This window comes from Urtica dioica, chromosome 3, assembly GCF_054948205.1.
Source record: "Urtica dioica subsp. dioica isolate 48M chromosome 3, U.dioica_male_clone48M_v1_H2, whole genome shotgun sequence".
Lineage (NCBI taxonomy): Eukaryota > Viridiplantae > Streptophyta > Magnoliopsida > Rosales > Urticaceae > Urtica > Urtica dioica.
The window spans coordinates 22,558,590-22,565,260 of NC_142758.1; the positions used below are offsets into that span (position 1 = coordinate 22,558,590).

At 48.9% G+C, this 6,671-nt stretch overlaps 1 pseudogene; it reads right to left on the reverse strand.

Moving 5' to 3' along the window:
* Positions 1 to 703: 703 nt before the first annotated feature.
* LOC149402491 (secreted RxLR effector protein 161 pseudogene) lies at positions 704 to 1,456 on the reverse strand (annotated as a pseudogene).
* Positions 1,457 to 6,671: the final 5,215 nt, after the last annotated feature.

Here is a 6,671-nt window from a genome sequence, read left to right on the forward strand (position 1 = left end):
GTTTCGAACGTTACTTACTTCGAAAGTGCGCGTAATCTATCGGTTCTGGAATCAACCCTTAGGTGAGAGAACATTAACCTTCTTTCAGGAAGGCTGGATTCCGTATCTGTAAATCATTTCCCACTCGAGTTATGCTCTGAGAAAACTCCCAAGACATAAGCTGTGATTTGCATGAATAGCCTTTTAGCGAATGAGTCAAAGAGCTCAGTAACATAATCTCGTGTCCATGATCACTTCAGGATTTAGATCAAGTCTCACTGTGACCATCATAGTGGCCTCGGTTAGTGTGTCGTAACGGTCATTAAACGACACATCTACACCAAGACCTGTCCAGGTCGTACACTTACCACAAGTGTAGAATGCTCCCACATAGTGATCAACCTTCACCCATGTGTTCCACATATATGACTTTAGATATAGTTTTCCAGGCGTATATCAGTCATCGACCATGTTTTAGCACACCGCCCGAACTCAAGTGCCCAACACGTGACTCAGTTCGATACGGAGGCTATGGAATAATGAATGTTTAATAAATCTCATTAAATAAGAAATAACGCTTTCAATTCAAATAGATAATAAATGTCAAACTTTATTTTATTAATAATTTCAACGAGAATTTACATAAGTATATTCTCGTGGGCAAGAATTCCTAACAATCTCCCACTTTGACCTAGAGAAGATATGGCATGTATCTAAGGCCCATTCATTCCCCGTGTGTCACGAACACATGTTCAGATAGTCCCTTTGTCATTGGATCCGCAATGTTGTCCAACGTCGAGATCTTCATGACTGCCACGTCTCCTCTTCGAACTATTTCTCTTATAAGGTGGTATTTTCGCTCTATATGCTTTCCTCTCTTATGGCTGCGAGGTTCCTTCGAGTTTGCCATGGCTCCAGTGTTATCACAATGGAGTTGCACAGGCTCGTTCATGTTAGGAACTACCTCCAGTTCGGCTAAGAAATTCTTAAGCCAAACAGCCTCTTTGGCTGCCTCAGAAGCTGCAATATATTTAGCTTCCATAGTAGAGTCTGCGATACTAGATTGCTTAACGCTTCTCCAGACAATCGCTCCTCCATTGAGAGTGAACACTGATCCAGACGTTGACTTCAACATGTCACGGTCTGCCTGAAAATCAGAATCAGTGTATCCTTGTATCACCAAGTCTTTACTTGTGTATACAAGCATCATGTCTCTAGTTCTCTTAAGATATTTTAGGATATGTTTAACAGCTACCCAATGTTCTTGACCAGGGTTTGACTGGTATCTACTCACAACTCCCACTGCATAGCATATGTCGGGTCTAGTACACAACATGGCATACATCAGACTCCCAACTGCTGAGGCATATGGAACTCGACTCATATCCTCCACTTCTTGCGGTGTCTTAGGACACTGCTTTTTCAACAGGAACTTTCCTGAACGAATTGGCAACAACACCCCATGGGCATTTTGCATCGAGAAGCGAGAAAGTACCTTATCTATATAAGTACATTGAGACAGAGCTAGTAGTTTGTTCTTGCTATCACGAATGATTTGGATTCCTAGAACAAAGGCAGCATTCCCCAAATCCTTCATTTGGAATTGCTTTACCACCCACTCCTTTATGTCAGACATTAATTTAATATCCTTCTTATAGGGAGGATATCGTCTACATAAAGGACTAAGAAAACAACTACTTTCTTCGAGTACTTGTAAACACAAGGCTCAGAAAGGTTTTGTTCGAAACCATAGGTCTTGATCACCTCATCAAACCTTTGGTTCCAGGATCTAGACGCTTGCTTGAGTCCATAAATGGACTTCAATAATTTGCAAACCTTGTGCTCTCGACCCTTTTCTATGAATCCGTCTGGTTGAGCCATATAGATTTCTTCTTCCAGATAGCCATTCAAGAATGCCGTCTTTACGTCCATTTGCCAAATCTCATAATCTTAATGAGCGGCAATGGCCAGAAGAATTCTGATGGATTTAAACATGGCTACAAGAGAGAAGGTTTCGTCGTAGTCGATTCATTCTCTTTGGGTAAAACCCTTAGCCACAAGTCTAGCCTTAAAGGTTTCAACTTGTCCATCAGCTCATTTCTTCCTCTTATAGATCCACTTGCATCCAATCGGTCTAATTTGTTCGGGTGCATCTAAAAGAGTCCAGACTGAGTTCGAGTGCATAGACTCTATCTCTAGATTCATGGCTTCTAGCCATTTTTCCTTGTCCAAGTCGACCATGGCGTCATTAAATGACACGGGGTTGTCATCGTTCGCATCCAAGGCAACGACGTTTGCTTCAAAACCAAGATATCGGTCGGGCTCTCTAGAGACCCTCCCACTACGACGAGGCAGTGTAGCACTTGGACCAATGTTTGTGTTTTCTTCTTCATCTCCCACTCTCACAACAATTGTAGGTGGAGATGGATTCCCTTGGACGTTAGTCTTCGGGGTTGGTCTAACAGTTTCCTCGAGTATAATTTTACTTCGAGGTTTATGACTTTTAACATAATCATCTTCAAGAAAAGTAGCATGAGTTGAAACGAATGTTTTCCTTATCAATAGGATCATAAAATATACCTCCTTTTGTCCCTTCTGGATAACCATCAAAGAAACAAACGTTTGTTCTTGGTTCCAGCTTGCTCGATTTCTTTTTCAAGACATGAGCGGGACAACCCCAAATACGGAAGTGACGCAAACCTTCAGGTGCTCCATTCCATAGTACTTTGAGTGTTTCGGATACAGATTTTGAAGGAACTTGATTTAAGATATACATGGCAGTCTTCAATGCATAACCCCAGAAAGATGTTGAAAGTGAAGAGTAGCTAATCATGAATCTTACCATGTCTAATAAAGTTCTATTTCTCCTTTCAGCAACCCCATTTTATTGAGGGTTACCAGGAGCCGATAATTACGACTCAATCCCATGCTCAAGCAAGTAATCGGTGAACTCAGTGTCTAAGAACTCGGGTCCCCGATCCGATCGAAAGGTCTTAATAGTCTTACCCAATTGGTTTTCAACACAAGCACGAAATTCTTTGAACTTACTAAAAGTTTTAGATTTTTGTTGCATTAGGTAAATGAAACCATATCTAGAATAGTCGTCAGTAAATGTGACGAAGGTATTCATAACCGCCTCTCGCAGCTTCACTCATTGGTCCACATACGTCAGAGTGAATGTTGTCGCAGTTTTTCGGACAACGATTTAGGAGTCGCAGACGGTTAGACCCAAGGCCGGACCAAGTGATCTCGTCTCGACTCGAGCGTGTCGGACTTGGTATCCCAAGTCGTCCCTTAGCTGTCTATGGTATCTATCTCGTCCAAGCACTTGAAAAGCAAGCAGGGAAGGTGTGAACTACAAACGGGAAACAGAGGGGTTGCCTCTGTTTACCTCTCCGACGCTCAACATTAGTAGGATTGAGGTGGTTTGTAGAGGGTTTAGTGTTTAGAGGTCGAGACTTGAGAGAAACGAGCGAGGTACGAGTTCGACAGCGTTTCAGCACTCAAATTCGGATTACCTGGACCAAGGGAGGTACCTTGGTATTTATAGGCGACCAAGGAGCGTCGTGGACAGCCCCTTGGCCGAGAGACGCCTCTGACCCGGCCATGGCCGGCTCTGACTCGGCCGTGGAGGCCATGGCCGGCTCTGACCCGGCCATGGTCGGCTCTGACTCGGCCGTGGAGGCCATGGCCGGCTCTGACTCGGCCGTGGAGGCCATGGCCGGCTCTGACCCGGCCATGGCCGGCTCTGACTCGGCCGTGGCCGGCCTTGAGGTGGCCGTGCGCCAGGAAAGGCTCGGGGAAGCCGCCATATGATGTCGTTGCCGTACCGGGCCGGGATGGACCGGTAACATTAGCCCCCCGAGTTTATTATCGAGTGTAACTCATGTGATAAACTCGAAGCCTCCGCCGTCATTGGCCCACCGGAATAGCCCATCGCCAAGAGGTACGTCCCAGTGCCCTTTAATATTATTATTTTATTTTTTGTCGGTCATTCTCGTCTCGTTATACGCGTTTCCTTCGTTTCCACAGATGCTCGCACGCCAAGAGCGGAGCGATCGCATTCTCCGAGATATGCTACGACGCATGCAGATCATGGAAAAGGAGAAGGCGAGCATGACGGCTGCGCACGCTGCCGCCCTAGCGGAGGTTCGCACCGCCCAAGAGTTTGAGACGCTAGAGAAGGAGCTGGAGCGAGCTCGCGGAGAATCGGCCGCCGAGAAAGTGCTTCGTGAGAAGGCGGAGCAAGCAGCTGACACCTTTCTGGGGGAAACGAAGAAACTCCAGGCGGCACTCTCGAGCCGGGATGCGGAGCTGAGCATCGTCCATGCTCGGCTATCGGCGAGCGAGATTGCTCGGGTCAAGGTGGAGAGGGAGAGGGACACCTTGCGGGCGGAGATGCAAACGCTCGTCAAGGAGAAGGAAGATGCCGTGCGATCCAAGACGGACTTGGAGGACGACTGGGACTTGACGTTGGAGGCGGCCCGTTACGAAGTGGCGAGGCGAGTCCGAGACGCGACCGCGAAGGAGAACGCGTCCCGCGGGACTACATTTTCCTTCTTTAACGCCATGTTCCCTCCTTATGATGACGAGCTGCCGAAGGACGACCTGCATCCACAGATCCCCGCCGAGGCTGCTCAGTCGACGACCCACCAGCCTGACGGAGAAGCCGTTGGCGGGTTTGGCGCCCCTAACCCCGAAGGAGATGAAGACCAAGTCGACTTTGGCTCGGACTAGTTGAGTTTTCCTTGGTTTTTCGCGCACTTGTTTGGCGCTCGCTTTATGCTTTCTTTCGGATTATTGTTATGTTTGCGTCGTACTTTCGTACTTTTCTTGTTGGGTTGTTTACGCAATATCGTTTTGCTTTGATTGAAGCTTTCTTTTCATCGTGCGTCTTATTTTCTCGACTTGCTACGCTTAGTGTAATCGAGTTGCGCAATTTGAATAGTGCGTGTCTTACGAGCCCGGCTTACTATGCTTAGCGTAACCGGTTGGCACGGCTTACTGCCGCATTTGGCGGCGAAGTTTCCCGCGGACGCTGGCTAGATCAGTTTCATCCGGCGGGTGCGATTTCCGGCCATCCATTTGTGACTCGCTGCCTATCGGCGTGCGCGAGCTGGGTGGCCGTCGCGCTCATCCTCTGGCGAGTTCGCTACCTATTGGCGTGCATATCGCGACGAGCTCGCAGTTCCCAGTGAGCGTGGTACATGTCGGTACGCGTGTCACGTTTTGGGTTTTGACTGCCGAGATCGACCGTCCGGTGCGCGGACGTGATCCATCGATGCCTTGTTGCCTATCGGGGTACAAGGTGCATCGATGCGCGAGAGGGTCGCAGCAAAAGGCGTGCGAGGTTGGAGGTCCGGTGCGCGGATCCAACTTGTCGATGTTTCGCTATCTCTCGGTGTACGACCTCAACCCGTGCGAGAGCGTCGCACGAGGAGGGTACGAGGTCGGAGGTCCGGTGCGCGGATCCGATTTATGGGTGTTTTGTTACCACTTAGTGCGTGGAAAGTGGAGTAAGCGAGCTTGTTACTCTCACCTTATCCTGCTTAGCCCCCCGAGTTTCTTGGGTGCTCGTAGAGGAGGCTAGAAACTAAGATACAAAGTTTTGAAGTTAAATGTAATTCATTAAATTATTGAAATGGTTCAAAAATTACATCCCAGGCCTTTGGCCAAACTTGAAATTTAAAATTGACTTTGCTAGAATCGAAAGTTACATGAGAACAACAAAGCGTAAAAATGGACGAATGAATAATATTGCCGAAGGTGCTCCGCATTCCACGGGTGTGTGAACACGAGTCCCTCCATGTTCTCGAGCTCGTATGTGCCATTGTGGATGGCTCGGCGCACACGGTACGGGCCTTCCCAGGTGGGGCCTAGAACTCCCGCACCTTGCACTTTGGTGTTTTGGAACACCCTTCGAAGAACGAGGCTCCCGCCGACGAACTTCCGCAGCTTGATCTTTGAGTTGTAGTACTTCTTGACCTTCCTCTTTTGCGCAGCAAGCCGGGTGAGTGCGTCCGCCCTCCTTTCGTCTATGAGGTCTAGCTCGAGCATGATCGCGTCGTCGTTGGCGGCTTCGTCGTACTCCTCGATGCGCAAGGTTGGCAGCTTGGTCTCGACGGGTACCACAGCCTCGACGCCGAACGCGAGAGCGAAAGGGGTTTCGCCGGTCGCGTTTCGAGCGGTGGTGCGATATGCCCATAAGACCATGGGGAGCTCGTCGGCCCAAGCCCCTTTTCTTGCCTCCAACTTCTTCTTCAGGTTCTCCTTGATCGTCTTGTTCACCGCCTCGACCTGACCGTTGGCTTGAGGATGGCGGGGAGAGGAGAAAGTCTTGCTAATGCCAAGTTGTTCGCACATTTCTCGGAGGCGCGCATTGTCGAATTGTTTTCCGTTGTCGGTTACAATTGACGCAGGGATCCCGAAGCGGCAGATGATGCTTTTCCAAATGAAGCTTGACGTGTTCGCCTCGGTGATCTTTGCTAGCGGCTCAGCCTCTACCCACTTCGTGAAGTAATCGATAGCCACGATCGCGTGCTTGTATTGTCTCGGGGCCGTAGGTAGCTCGCCGATGAGGTCGATTCCCCACTTCGCGAAAGGTCGCGGCACGATAATCGGACACAAAGGGGCCGGTGCTTGGCGTGGAATGTGGGCGAACCTTTGGCACTTGTCACACTTCTTGGCCCACT